Raw genomic sequence first — 13,854 nt, 5'->3', positions numbered from 1 at the left:
GATATTTAAAAAATTGATTTGTTCAGTCATAATACTAATGGTTATATACTAAAAATATTAGAGAGATTATGCTGAGTGAAATAAGTCAAGTAGAGAGAGTCAATTATCATATGGCTTCACTTATTTGTGGAGCATAACAAATAGCATAAAGGACATGGGGAGTAAGAGAGGAGAAGAGAGCTGGGGGAAATTGGAAGGGGAGGTGAACCATGAGAGACTATGGACTCTGAAAAACAATCTGAGGGGTTTGAAGTGGCGGGGGGGTGGGAGGTTGGGGTACAAGGTGGTGGGTATTATAGAGGGCACGGATTGCATGGAGCACTGGGTGTGGTGAAAAAATAATGAATACTGTTATGCTAAAAATAAAAAATAAATTAAAAAAATACTATAGTACAGCATTGCATGGTATAGGAAACATGAAAAATTCACTGCATACACTTTTTCCATGTTTAAAAGCCATAAGAGACTCTTAACCATAGGAAACAAACTCAGGGTTGCTGGAGCAGAGGAGGTTTGGGAGAGAGGGTAACTGGGTGATGTGCATTAAGGAAAGCACATGATGTAATGAATAGTGTGTGCTGTATGCAACTGATGAATAACTGAACTCTACCTCTGAAATGAATGATACACTATGTTAATTAATTTAATTTAAATATATTTTAAAAGAAAACTTAATAATTATTTTCTAATGATATATACAAATAGATTAACCTTAAGGACTAAAGCAACATCTAATCTTTATATTTGTGAGTAAAAAAATCTCAACTAAAATGGCTCCCAGAATAGCATGTCTTGGAATATCTTCTGCTGTCACTAGTCAAAATTTAAAAGGCGTTGGCATTAATGGGAAAGAAATCTTGGGAGGGATGGAGAGGAAAAATTTCTCCATAGATCAAACCTCTTTTATTGACAGCCTTTCTTCCCTTCTCTGGTCCTTCCTCTTCTATTCACTATGCATTATAGTAGAGTATTTTCAGAATGTATTCAAGTACATAACCATCCCTAACTCCATGTCAGGGAATCTTGAAAATAAATTATATATGGTGAGCAGTTATAGGTATAGCTGATAACCAAAATAATTTTGCCACAAGTCCCAGGTTATTCTTGCCTTTGCAGATACATTTTTCTAGTTTTGAGTTTTACACAGGCTCAAAACAAATTCACTTACATCTTTACATTACTGGCAAACAAGTTCTCTAGTCTACTCCCCTTGGACACAGCTCAAAACTGCTCTTCTGAAGCTCTGATCTTATTAGGGTCCCCTTAAATCTATCACAGAAATTTCCTGTTGGGTCATTTTTCTAGGGTTTTTATCTCAGCAGATTTAGAGTTGTGACTTTTATAATGATTAATACATTTTGGTTTCCAAAAATTCTTTCTAAGCTAAAAGAAATACCTATAGGATCTCTAAAAGTCTTCTAATTTTTCTGAACATCTAAGTTTCTCTCAAATTTACTGTAACATCAGGGATGTTATATAGCTCACATGTGCCATACATTCATTAGCATCATAAGAAGGCCTAATTTAACAACCACATCTTACCTTGAGACTTTCTCTGTAATATTTGTGTAAATAAAACTACCACACTGCATTCAACTGGAGTTTAGCTTTTCTGACTCCATCCAAATTAAGCCCACCCCAAGATCCATAATGAGAAAAACTTCAGAGTGGGGAGAAGCTTATTAAAGTGATTACTTAGTCGATAACATCCACTGAATGATGATTCAATGCTATGTATGTATGTATATATGTGTGTATGTATGTATGTAACTGGTACAAATTATTGAGTCGTTATGAGGCTTTCTGTGATGATACAAGGAGAGACACTGTCCATGCCAACATCTCTCCCTACCCCAAGTTATCGCTTTTATCCTAGAGTGCAGATAAATACAGTTGTTTCTGTTTAACTAATTTTAGCAAAAGGAGAAAGCAACATAAAAATTAGCACCGTAGCTATTCATGGGATGGGGCTTCAACTAGAAATAGTGAGGGCCACAAGATAATTCTAGCCATACCTTGGAGATATTGCTGGTGTGGTTCCAGACCACCACAATGAAGGGGATATTGCAATAAGGCAAATCAAATTATTTTTTTGGTTTTGCAATGCATGTAAATGTTACATTTCTGCTATACTATGGTATATTAAGTGTGCAATAGTGTTATGTCTAAAAAATGTACAATCCCTTACTTAAAAAGTTATTGCTCAAATATGCTAACCATAATCTGAGCTTTCATTGAGTCATAATCTTTTCATTGGTGGAGGGTCTTGCTTTAGGGCTGACAGCTACTGACTGATGAAGGTAGTGGTTGCTGAATGTTAGAATGGTAGAATGGCTGGCTGTGGCAATTTCTTAAAATAAGTCAACAGTGAAATTTCCCACATAGATTGACTCTTCCTTTCACAAGCCATTTTTTCTATAGCATGCATTGTTTGATAATATTTCATCCACAGTAGAACTTATTCCAAAATTGGAGTCAATCCCCTCAAACCCTACAGCTACTTTATCAACTAAATGTATAGAATATTTAAATATTCTAAATCTTTTGTTGTTATTTCAATAATTTTCACAGCATTTTCACCAATAGATTCCATATAAAGAGAGCACTTTCTTTGCTCATCCATAATAAGCAACTCCTTATCCATTAAAGTTTCATCATGAAATTGAGCCATGCACTCCCATCTTCAGGACCTATTTCTAGTTTGGTTTTCTTGTTGCGGTTGTTTATTCCCCCCACCACATTTGTAGTTATTTTCTCCGCTGAAGTGTTGAACCCCTTAAAGTCACCCGTAAGAGATGGAATCAATTTTTTCAAAATCTTCTCAGTGTTGATATTTTGACCTCTTCCCATGAATCACAAATATTCTTAATGGTATCTAGAATGGTGAATCCTTTCCAGAATGTTTTCCATTGACCTTGTCCAGATCTGTATGAGGAATCACTGTGTATGAAGCTATATCATTACAAAATGTATTTCTTAAATAATAAGACTTGAAAGTCATAATTACTCCTTGATCCTTGCACTGCAAAATGGATGTTGTGTTAGCAGTCATCAAAGCAATATTAATCAATCTCATTGTCCATCTCCATTAGAGCTCTTGGATGACTGGTTGCATTCTCAATGAGCAGTAGTATTTTGAAAGGAATTTTTTTTTTTCCTGGGCAGTATGTCTCAACAGTGGGCTTAGAATGTTCAGTGACCCATGCTATAAACAGATGTGTTGTCATTCAGGCTTTGTTCTTCCATTTATAGAGATAGGCAGAGGATATTTAACAAAATTCTTAAGGACCCTGGGTTTTCAGAATGGTTAAGTGTACATTTGCTTCAACTTAAAGTCACAAGCTGTGTTTAGCCCCTAAAAAGAAAGTCAGCCTGTCCTTTGAATTTTTGAAGTCTGGCTTTGACTTCTCCTCTCTTTACCTATGAAAATCCTAGATGACATCTTCTTCTAATAGAAGACTGTTTCATCTACAGGGAAAATCTGTTGTTTAGTGTAGCCATCTTCATGAATTATCTTAGCTAGTTCTTCTGGATAACTTGTTACAATTTCTACATCAGCACTTCTTTTTTCACCCTAAACTTTTATGTAATGGAGACAACTTAATTTCTCAAACCTCATGAACCAACCTCTGCTAGCATCAGACGCTCCTTCTGTAGCTCCCTCACTCTCTCAGCCTTCACAGAATTGAAGACAGGCCCTTGTTCTGGATTAGCCTCTGATTTAAGGGAATGTTGTGGTTATTTTCATCTTATATCCAGACCACTCAAATTTTCTCCATATCAGCAATAAGGCTGTTTCACTTTCTTATCATTCATGTGTTCACTGGAATAGCACTTTTAATTTCCTTCAGGAACTTTTTCTTTGCATTTGTATCTTGACTAACTGACACAAAAGGCCTACTTTTTGGCCTATCTCAACTTTTGACATGCCTTCCTTAATAAGCTTAATCAAAACTAGCTTTTGATTTAAAAGGAGAGATGTGCAATGCTTCCTTTCACTTGAACAATTAGAGGTCATTGTAGGGTTATTAAGTGACCAATTTTAATCTGTCTGTGTCTTGCAGAATGGGGGGGGGCTCCTAAGGAGAGGAAGTGAAATGGGGGAATGGCCAGTCTGTGAAGCAATCAGAACACACAACATTTATCCACTAAGTTTGCCTTCTTATATAGGCACTGTTTGTGGCACTCCAAAATAATTACAATAGTAATATCAAAGACCACTGATCACAGGTGACCGTAAAAATACAATGATAATGAAAAAGTTTGAAATACTGTGAGAATTATCAAAATGGGACACAGAGACATGAAGTGAGCAAATGCTGTTGGAAAAAGGTGCTAATAGAGTTGCTTAAGGCAACTTAAGCCTTCAATTTGTAAAAACTGTAATATCTGCCAAGAACTTTAAAATGAGATAGGACTATATCACCTACTCTTCTTCCTAATAAAAATATCATCATTAGGACACATAAATGAGACTCTTTGTTGTTGCAATATATGTTCACGTTCATTGTATAATATTCATAAAGTTGTTAAATACTTCAAAAATGGAAAGAATTATTTTTACTACTGCTTTTCCTGTGTTTGAAACTTCTCCACAAAAATTAAGCCAAGTTGTATGTGAATATGTCTAGCAACTACAAATCTATTTCCTCTTGAGGTAGCCTGTTCTATTTACAGAGAGCTCCAGAGTCAACATTATATGGAATCAAAAATTTTCTCCCACTGTTATCTTGGAGACACAGAGAACAGTTAATTCTTCCCATGACAGCCATATATAAATGATTCAAAACATTGTATCTCTCCTGATTCATCTTTTCTCCAGTCTACCTCTTCCCAAATACCACAGCTTGCCTCAAAAGGATGAATCCTTGTTTTCCTCTGAATATTGGCGAAATGTATATATTTCCCTTTTAAAATATAATGCCCAGAACTGATTTTAGTGGTCTGATCACAATAGAGTAACTCATCTGAACTGTTTAATTATAAATAAGTACTTTTATATAAATTTTCAGCTCGTTCACATTAAAAATGTTCTTTGATTATTTGACAGGGTATGGCTATTCATATTTGTAAAGTCCTTCACAGTAACTTTCATATATTATTCTTCATGACAACCTTCTTGAAGTTTTGTATTTCTAAGCTGAAAGAAATGCCTACAGGTCTCATTTTTACAAGCCACAGATGATATTAAAGCTAATTATGCATAACATTAAAATGGAATAACTACTGCAGTGTAGCTACATTTTATGTAGTCTCTTGATTGCTCTATGGTCCTTAAGACTTTTAAATCAGGATATGTCAAAGCTTGATAATAAGATTTTCTATTTATGATAAGTGTCATATAACCAGAAAGTATCTGTGGATTCACACATTTTATGGGATAGATCATGGGCTAAACTTCCATGGTGTGGAAGGTGTTGACAGTTCATGAAATGCAATAAAGAAGCCTTATTTCGGATATTCAGAGCAAACCTCACAGGCTTATATGGATTTATTTGGTGATGCCATAATGATAAGGAAGATTATTTTTTGGTCTCTTATGTAACACTTCTTTTATTACAGCCTATTCTACATTGCATTTAATTTTTCCTCCACAAAAATGTTGTTCAGCTAAAATAGTGGTCTGACTGTTTAGGATATCGCAAAACTATAGAATAAAGTACCCTTAATCAAACATAGGGGTGCTCCTGGGTGTTTCTGTCAGTTAACATCCAGCTTTTGATTTCAGCTCAGGTCCTGGAATCAACTCCTGTGTAGGGCTCCACGTACAGTGGGGAGTCTGCTTCAGATTCTCTTGTTCCTTCTCTCTTCCCTCTCCTCACCCTGAGCACATGCACACTCTCTCTCTCAAATAAATAAGTAAATAATAAATCTTCAAACATAGATAGTAAGCCTACAGAAAGTATCCTAATACTCCAAGATTCAAGATTGATATAAATACCAAGTTAAATTTGAAACTATCACCTGACAAAATTCAGCTTTTAAGATAGACTAGGCACAATTAGTTTCATTTCTGCCTCACTTTATATTTTGTTGCACTGGTTTCTTTTACGTATAATTTCATTGTATTACATCAATCATTCTTTCTAGATTTTTAATTTTTTTCCTTTTAAACAACATAATGATAGCCAAATGTCCTTATGAAATGGGGGATGGAGGAAAAGAGGACAAAAAGTATCATATCTCAGTATAATTATTATAGTCAGCTCATCTATTTCTCTCTCTTGAGCGTGTCTTTACATGTGACCCCAAACAATCATTTGCCTCAAGAAACATATCAGTGTGTGTTTAAACTGATTTGTGATGTCACATGAAAAAAGTATCCAATTTTTAATATTTAAATCCAATTTTTAAATACTTTTAAAATATTTTTTTGTGTATATATACCACATCTTCTTTATCCATTCATCTGTCGATGGCAGTTGGTTAAGTCAGGAAAGTGGGTTCTTTACTCTGTATAGTTCCATACTCTTTGATGCTCTTCATACTCTTTGATAGTCTTTGATGAATAAACTGTGTACTTTTCTTCATCTTTAAAAAAATATTTTTGAGTGTCTTATTTAAACCATGGTAAAGTTTCTTAAAACCAGCTCATAATGACTTTGTCCCATTTCTCCATAAGAGGCTGTGAATCTATTGTAGTAGATGGTACAAATGATACTGGTCTCAACTTCTTATGGATGACCAGCAAAATCCAAAGTGGTCAAAACCGATGATTTTTTTCTCTACTGCTTCAGTATGAATTTGAGTTCTGCTCAATGGCTGGAGACTACTATCTTCTCAGGAGTAAATTTAATCTCCAAATAAAGTCTTATGTTTGTCTCTTCCTTGTACTTAGTGATCTACACATAGAAAGTGTGAAAGATCTTTGTTTAATTATATTACTCAAGCCAATGAAGTTACATCTGCTGATTCTAGTTTTTAGCCAATGATGTAGCAAATGTCCCCTTTCTAATCAATATCTATAGGCCACTACCATTTAATATAAGAAATTTTTAACTGACTTATGTTAACTGTCTTCATTTGCAGTCTGGGAGGTTGAGGAATATAGAACAGATATATCTAATCAAGAGGAAGAGGATAAAATTGAATGTTTTAAATTATCTTATAACCAGCTGTATAAAAAATTCTACAAGTTTACCCTTTCAAATCATTTGTAGGCCATCATCTGGATAAAGGCACAGAAGCCTTAAAAGTGAGACAAGAAAGACAAGACCCTTGAAATGGAAACTCGATATATCCAAATTAAGTTTGCATTTGAAGTGGTAGAGAAAAAAAAAATCTTAGGTTTTGACCACTTTGTATGTGTCTGCATGTTCTTGGAAAAACATCTGTTCAGGTCCTCTGCCCATTTTTAAAATTGGATTATTTGGGTTTGGGGGACACTGAGTTATATCAGTTCTTCATATTTTATTAATCCCTTATCAGAGATAGCATTTGCAAATATCCTCTCCCACTTGGTAGGTTGCCTTTTCATTTTATTAATGGTTCCCTAATCTGTAAAACTTTTTTATTTTGGTGTAGTCCCAACAGTTTATTTTTTTTTCTTTTTTTTTGCCTGAAGAAGGGTATCTACAAAAATGTTGCTGAGGTCAACATCAAAGAACTACTGCCTATGTTTTCTTCCAGGATTTTTTTGGTTTTAGGTCTCACATTTATGCTTTTATTCTATTTGGAGTTTATTTTTGTGTATAGTGTAGTAAAAGTCCAGGTTTATTTTTTTGTATGTAGCTCTTGTGTTTTCCTAGCATCATTTATTGAATATTCTTTCTTTTCTTCATTGTATATTCTTGTCTCCTTTGTCACAAATTGACTGTTATAAGTGTGGGGTTGCTTCTCAGCTTTCTATTCTGTTCTGTTGATCTATATCTATGTTTGTGCCAATACCATAGTGATTTGATTACCATGGCTTTGTAGTATGTAATGAAATCTGGAACTGTGATAATTCCAACCTTGTTCTTCTTTCTCAAAATTGTTTTGGTTATACTAGGTCTCTTATGGTTCCATAAAAATTTTAGTATTATTTGTTTTAGTTCTGTGGGAAATGGTGTTGGTATTTTGATAGAGATTACATTGAATCTGTAGATTGTTTTGCATATTATGGACATTTTGACAATACTGATTCTTCCAATCTATGAGCATGGGATATTTTTCCATTTGTTTGCATTATCTTCAACTTCTTTTATCTATGTTTTATAGTTTTTAGAGTGCAGGTCTTATACTTCTTTTATTAAGTTATTCCTAGGTATTTTATTCTTTTTGGTGCAGTTATAAATGGAATTAATTTCCAAATTTCTCTTTTTGCTTGTTACCACTATACAGAAATGCAGCTGTGGGGGGGTGGATGTTGAGTGGCTCAGTTGGTTTAATATCTGACTCTTGGTTTGAACTGAGGTCATGATCTCAAGATCATGAGATTGAGCCACGCATCAGGCTCCATGCTCAGTGGAGAGCTGCTTGAGATCCTCTTTCTCTCCTTCTCTCACTGACCCTCCCTTACTTATTCTTTCTCTCAAAGAAAAAATCTTTAGGAAAAGGAGATGCAGCTGATTACTGTGTATTAATTTTGTATCCTACAACCTTACTGAATTCATTTATTCTAGTAATTTTTTGGTAGAGTTTTTAGGGTTTTCTATATATAGTATCATGCCATCTGCCAATAGAGACAGTTTAACTTCTTTGCACATTTTGATGCCTTTTATTTCTTTTTCTTGTCTGACTGCTATGGCCAGAACTTCCAGTAATATGCTGAATAAAAATAGTAAGAGCAGAAATCCTTGTTTGTTTCCAATCTTAAAGAAAAAGCTTCCAGTTTTTCAATATTGAGTATAATGTTGTATACTGTGGGTACATGTACTGTGGGAAAAACTGTGGGTTTTTCATATATGGTCTCTAATATATTGCAGTATATTCCCTCTAAACCCATTTTGTTGAGGGTTTTATCATGAATGGACATTAAATTTTGTCAAATGCTTTTCTTGCCTCTATTGAGATGATCATATGATTTCTATGTGTTATGCAATTTTGATATGGGAGTATCGATTCATCGTTGCATTCCCCAAATAATCCCTACTTTATCATGGCAAATGATCTTTTTAATGTATTGTTGAATTTGGTTTGCTAATATTTTGTCAAGGATTTTCACATCTATATTCATTATAGATATAGCCTTATAATTTTCTTTTTTAGTGATGTCTTTGGTTTCAGTATCAGAGTAATGCTGGCCTTGTGAAATGTATTTGGAAGCTTTTCTTCCCTTTCTTTTCTTTACTTTTCTTTTTTTTTTATTTGGATTAGTTTGAGGAGAATAAGTATTAACTCTTCTTTCTGTGTTTGGTAGAATTCACCTGTGCATCTCTCTTGTCCTGGACTTTGTTTGTTGGGAGTTTTTTGATTACCAATGCAATTTCATTACTAGTACTTGGTCCATTCAAATTTTCTATTTCTTTTTTTTTTCCAATTTATTTATTTTCAGAAAAACATTATTCATTATTTTTTTTCCAATTTATTTATTTTCAGAAAAACAGTATTCATTATTTTTTCACCACACCCAGTGCTCCATGCAAGCTGTGCCCTCTATAATACCCACCACCTGGTACCCCAACCTCCCACCCACCCCCCCCGCCACTTCAAACCCCTCAGATTGTTTTTCAGAGTCCATAGTCTCTCATGGTTCACCTCCCCTTCCAATTTACCCAAAAGCACATACCCTCCCCAATGTCCATAACCCTACCCCCCTTCTCCCAACCCCCCTCCCCCCAGCAACCCACAGTTTGTTTCGTGAGATTAAGAGTCACTTATGGTTTGTCTCCCTCCCTATCCCATCTTGTTTCATGGATTCTTCTCCTATCCACTTAAGCCCCCACGTTGCATCACCACTTCCTCATATCAGGGAGATTCTTTCTGATTTATTTTTCTTTTTAAAATTAATTAATTAATTAATTAACTTTTTTTATTGTGTTATGGTAGTCACCATACAGTACACCATTAGTTTTTGATGTGGTGTTCCATGATTCATCGTTTGGGCATAACACCCAAGAAATCCATGCCCTCCTTAATACCCATCACCAGGCTCTCCCATCCCCTACTTGCCTCCCTTCTAAAGCCCTCAGTTTGTTTCCTGGAGTCCATAGTCTCTCATGGTTCATCTCCCACTCTGATTTCTCCCCTTCATTTCTCCCTTCCTTCTCCTAATGTTCTCTATGCTATTCCCTATAGCTATTCCTTACACATAGCATAATGTATTCCATATGTTCCTTATGTTCCACAAATAAGTGAAACCATAAGATAATTGACTTTCTCTGTTTGGCTTATTTCACTTAGCATAATCTCCTTTAGTCCCATCCATGCTGATGCAAAAGCTGGGTATTCAACCTTTCTGATGGCTGAGTAATATTCCATGTGCTTATGGACCACATCTTCTTTATCCATTTATCTGTTGAAGGGCATCTTAGCTCTTTCCACATTTTGGCTATTGTGGACATTGCTGCTATGAACATTGGGGTACATATGACCCTTCTTTTCACCACCTCTGATTTAGTTTCGGAAGACTGTGTATTTCTAGGAATTTGTCTATTTCTTCTAGGTTGTCTGATTTCTTGGCATATAAATTTTTGTAGTAGCCACATAATCCTTTGTATTTATGTGGTGTCAGTTATTACTTTTGTTTCTGATTTTATTTGAGTTCTCTATTTCTGTTTTTGTTTTTGTTGAGTCTGGCTAAAGGTTTATCAATTTTGCTATCTTTTCAAAGAATCAGCTGTTGAGAACATTGATCTTCTCTATTGTTTTTTAGTCTATATTTCATTTATTTCTGCTCTGATTTTTGTTATTTCCTTCCTTCTGCTGACCTTGGACTTTTTTTTTTTTTTACAGTTCCTTTGAGTGCAAGATCAGATTATTTATTTCAGTTATTCATTGTTTCTTGAGGTAGGCCTGTATCTATAGTTTCTCTCTAGAACTGCTCTTGCTGTGTCCCAAGGATTTGGGGCCATTGTATTTTTTTTTAATTTTTAAACTTTTTAATCAGCTCTGTGAAGAACATCCTAAAATGCTAGTGAGACAGAACAGAGTATTTTTTCTTCCAGTACTAAAAAAAAAAAAAAAGGACACTCACAAATATTTTAAGAAACTTCTGTATTCTCAAGGATGGGGACCTTGAATAAAAAAAAAAACCCACCTCTAATTGTGCTGATTTCTTGTATTTGCATTTGGAAATGCTTCCTTATCATGATAAATGCACGTTATTTTTTTTTTTTAAAGCAGTCTGAACATTATTTTTTTTGCCATAATCAGTAATCCTGAGAGCCCAAACTGAGAAATTGGTAGAAGGAAAAAATACCCAGACTCTACAAAAGTCCCAGGATTATTATTTAAAAGAGAAAAAAAATTTAAAAACACATGGAGCTTTCTAAAAGTTCTTTGTGACAAGCTACCTTGGGAGCTCAGTTCAAAAATAGAAGTTGATGTACTAAAACAGATGTGTCAGTGCAGCTCCAAAAATCTTTATAAATACAGCCATTTGGAAGGATGATCCTGGACCAGAAGTTTTATTCCTTATGTATCTACATTAGGTGCACAAGCCTCATCTCAGTTGTCCTAATTGTCTCTGTAATTTCCTCCAGAGTAGCGGTCATAACCACCCTGGCTTCTGCCACCATAGTCTCTGGTCCTTCCATATCCATACCCATATCCTCCAGGTCGACTGTCATATCTGCCACTCCCATAGCCCTGGTCCCCACCACCTCTAGAGTAGCTGCGACCACGCCCCAAAGGCACCCCCTCTAGTTCCCCTGGCCGACTTGCCCGCGTGATCCACACGGATCTGGCGACCATCCAGAGACTCTCCATTCATGGCTCTCATGGCATCTGAGGCATGCTCTGGATTGGTGAAGGTGATGAAACCAAAACCCCGGGATCGCTGAGTCTCCCGGTCCTTGGCAACAACCACCTCCGAAATAGGACCGAAGCTGCTGAAGTGGTCTTCAAGAGCCTGCTCGTCGGTGTTGAAGTTGAGTCCTCCCACGAAAGCTTCCCTTCTTCAGAAGACATAGCTGTCAATTTGAGTACTCCAAATTATGCAAAAGAACTGGAAGAACAGCTACCTGCAGGAGCTGAGAGACTGGGCAGGGCCATTGTATTTTTATTTTTATTTGTCTCCATGTAGTTTTTGAATTTTTCTTTCATTTCTTCATTGGCTCATTGGTTATCTAGTATTATGTTGTTTAGCCTCTACAGGTTTGTGTCATATTTTCATTTTTAAATTAAAATTGAAGTTATATAATTTCCTAATAATATATTTCATGAAATAATATATTTCATATTAAAAATGTCTGAAGCTATTTAATCTTCAATAAGTATAAATATTGGTCATATTTCTCTTAATTAAAATATAAGAATAAATTTATATTCTGTAAAATATATAAGTAAACATAAGAATATATATTTATATTAATTAAGAGTATAGCAGTTTCCATGTTTATAACCTTAATCATTTTCTTCACAACCATGTCTTCAAATACTGCCTAGAGAAATAAACTGGATCTGCTTTACAGATGCTGCCTAATATTGCCACAGCACATGATTTCCCAAAAAGATTTATAAATAACATCACTAGTCTTATACCTATTTTGCTCTATATAGAAGCACTGTATGATAAAATCATTTTATAGAATATAACTTTTCAATTGTCAATTTTTACCTCAGTGGATTTTTTATTGAGATATGGATGTTTTTGTATATGTGAGATTTCCAGTGATCTATTCCATATAATTAAGTTCCATGCTTATAAAATATAAATGGTTTTTACATCTCTACTTAATACATTATAAAATTATAAAGTCACCTTTTATAGTAATTCATATTCCATTGTCAGGACTTTTCTTATCTTTTCTCATATGTCTTCCGGGACTTTGTCAGGCATATACCAACAACATAACAATTCACACTTTCTTATTGACTTCAGTGTGAAGTTATAGTTATTAAATAAAAACACAGGTATTCTAATACATCTAAGTTTTTTCCTAGTTAAAAGATACCTAAGACAAAGACAATTATTAAGAATACTTAGGCCTATGTATATCCTATAATTTCAGGGATGTAGAATTATAATGATACAGATATCACATGTTTTCTTTCATATGGTCTCATTACACTCTTCTGAATAGATTATTATAGGTGGTCTTCAAAGCTGGAATGTCTGATATTCTTTTCTTCACCCTGAAACTGAGCTGCTGGTGTCTTCCTCAGACTATAACTTTAAACTCCTAAAGTGTACTGATATATCAAATGAAACAAATCTTTGAAAATAAAGGAACACCTTAAATAATGACAACTGATATGATTAAATTTTTTGAGTTAACTAGTTTTTAAAAACAGACTTGAATGAAAATGGTTTGAGTAATATATATCAATAGCACACATTTTAAGAATTTATAGGCACTGTTCTGAGTACTATATGTGTATTCATTTTTTAATACTGATAATGACATTATGAGGTAGAAACTATTTTTATCCACATTTTACAGATGAAGAAAATGACCATAGAAAGGTTAAATACTTGCTCAAAGTCACAGAGCTTAAATTTGAACTGAAATAGTTTGGATTCAGGCATGGTCTTTACCTTTACATTTTACAAAAAAAGGAATGAAAGAAAGAGAACATATGTTTATGTACTCAAATTCAGTGTTTTTACTTTTTAATAAGAAATAAATATTGGGAACAGTATCACAACTTACTATAGTTAGAATTTTCACAGAATAAGAAGAACCACTTCATATGTTTCTTACCTACTGAGGAAAGCAAAACACCAATCCATAGTTATTTTCAACTGTTTCTAATATTATATAATTTCTT

At 34.4% G+C, this 13,854-nt stretch overlaps 1 pseudogene; it reads right to left on the bottom strand.

The window, feature by feature from the left end:
* Positions 1 to 11,589: 11,589 nt before the first annotated feature.
* On the bottom strand, positions 11,590 to 12,108 carry LOC122898896 (annotated as a pseudogene).
* Positions 12,109 to 13,854: the final 1,746 nt, after the last annotated feature.

Source organism: Neovison vison, chromosome 2 (genome assembly GCF_020171115.1).
Source record: "Neovison vison isolate M4711 chromosome 2, ASM_NN_V1, whole genome shotgun sequence".
Taxonomy (NCBI): Eukaryota; Metazoa; Chordata; class Mammalia; order Carnivora; family Mustelidae; genus Neogale; species Neogale vison.
The sequence above is the reverse complement of the archived record's forward strand: the minus strand, read 5'-3'. Positions and strand labels throughout refer to the sequence as shown.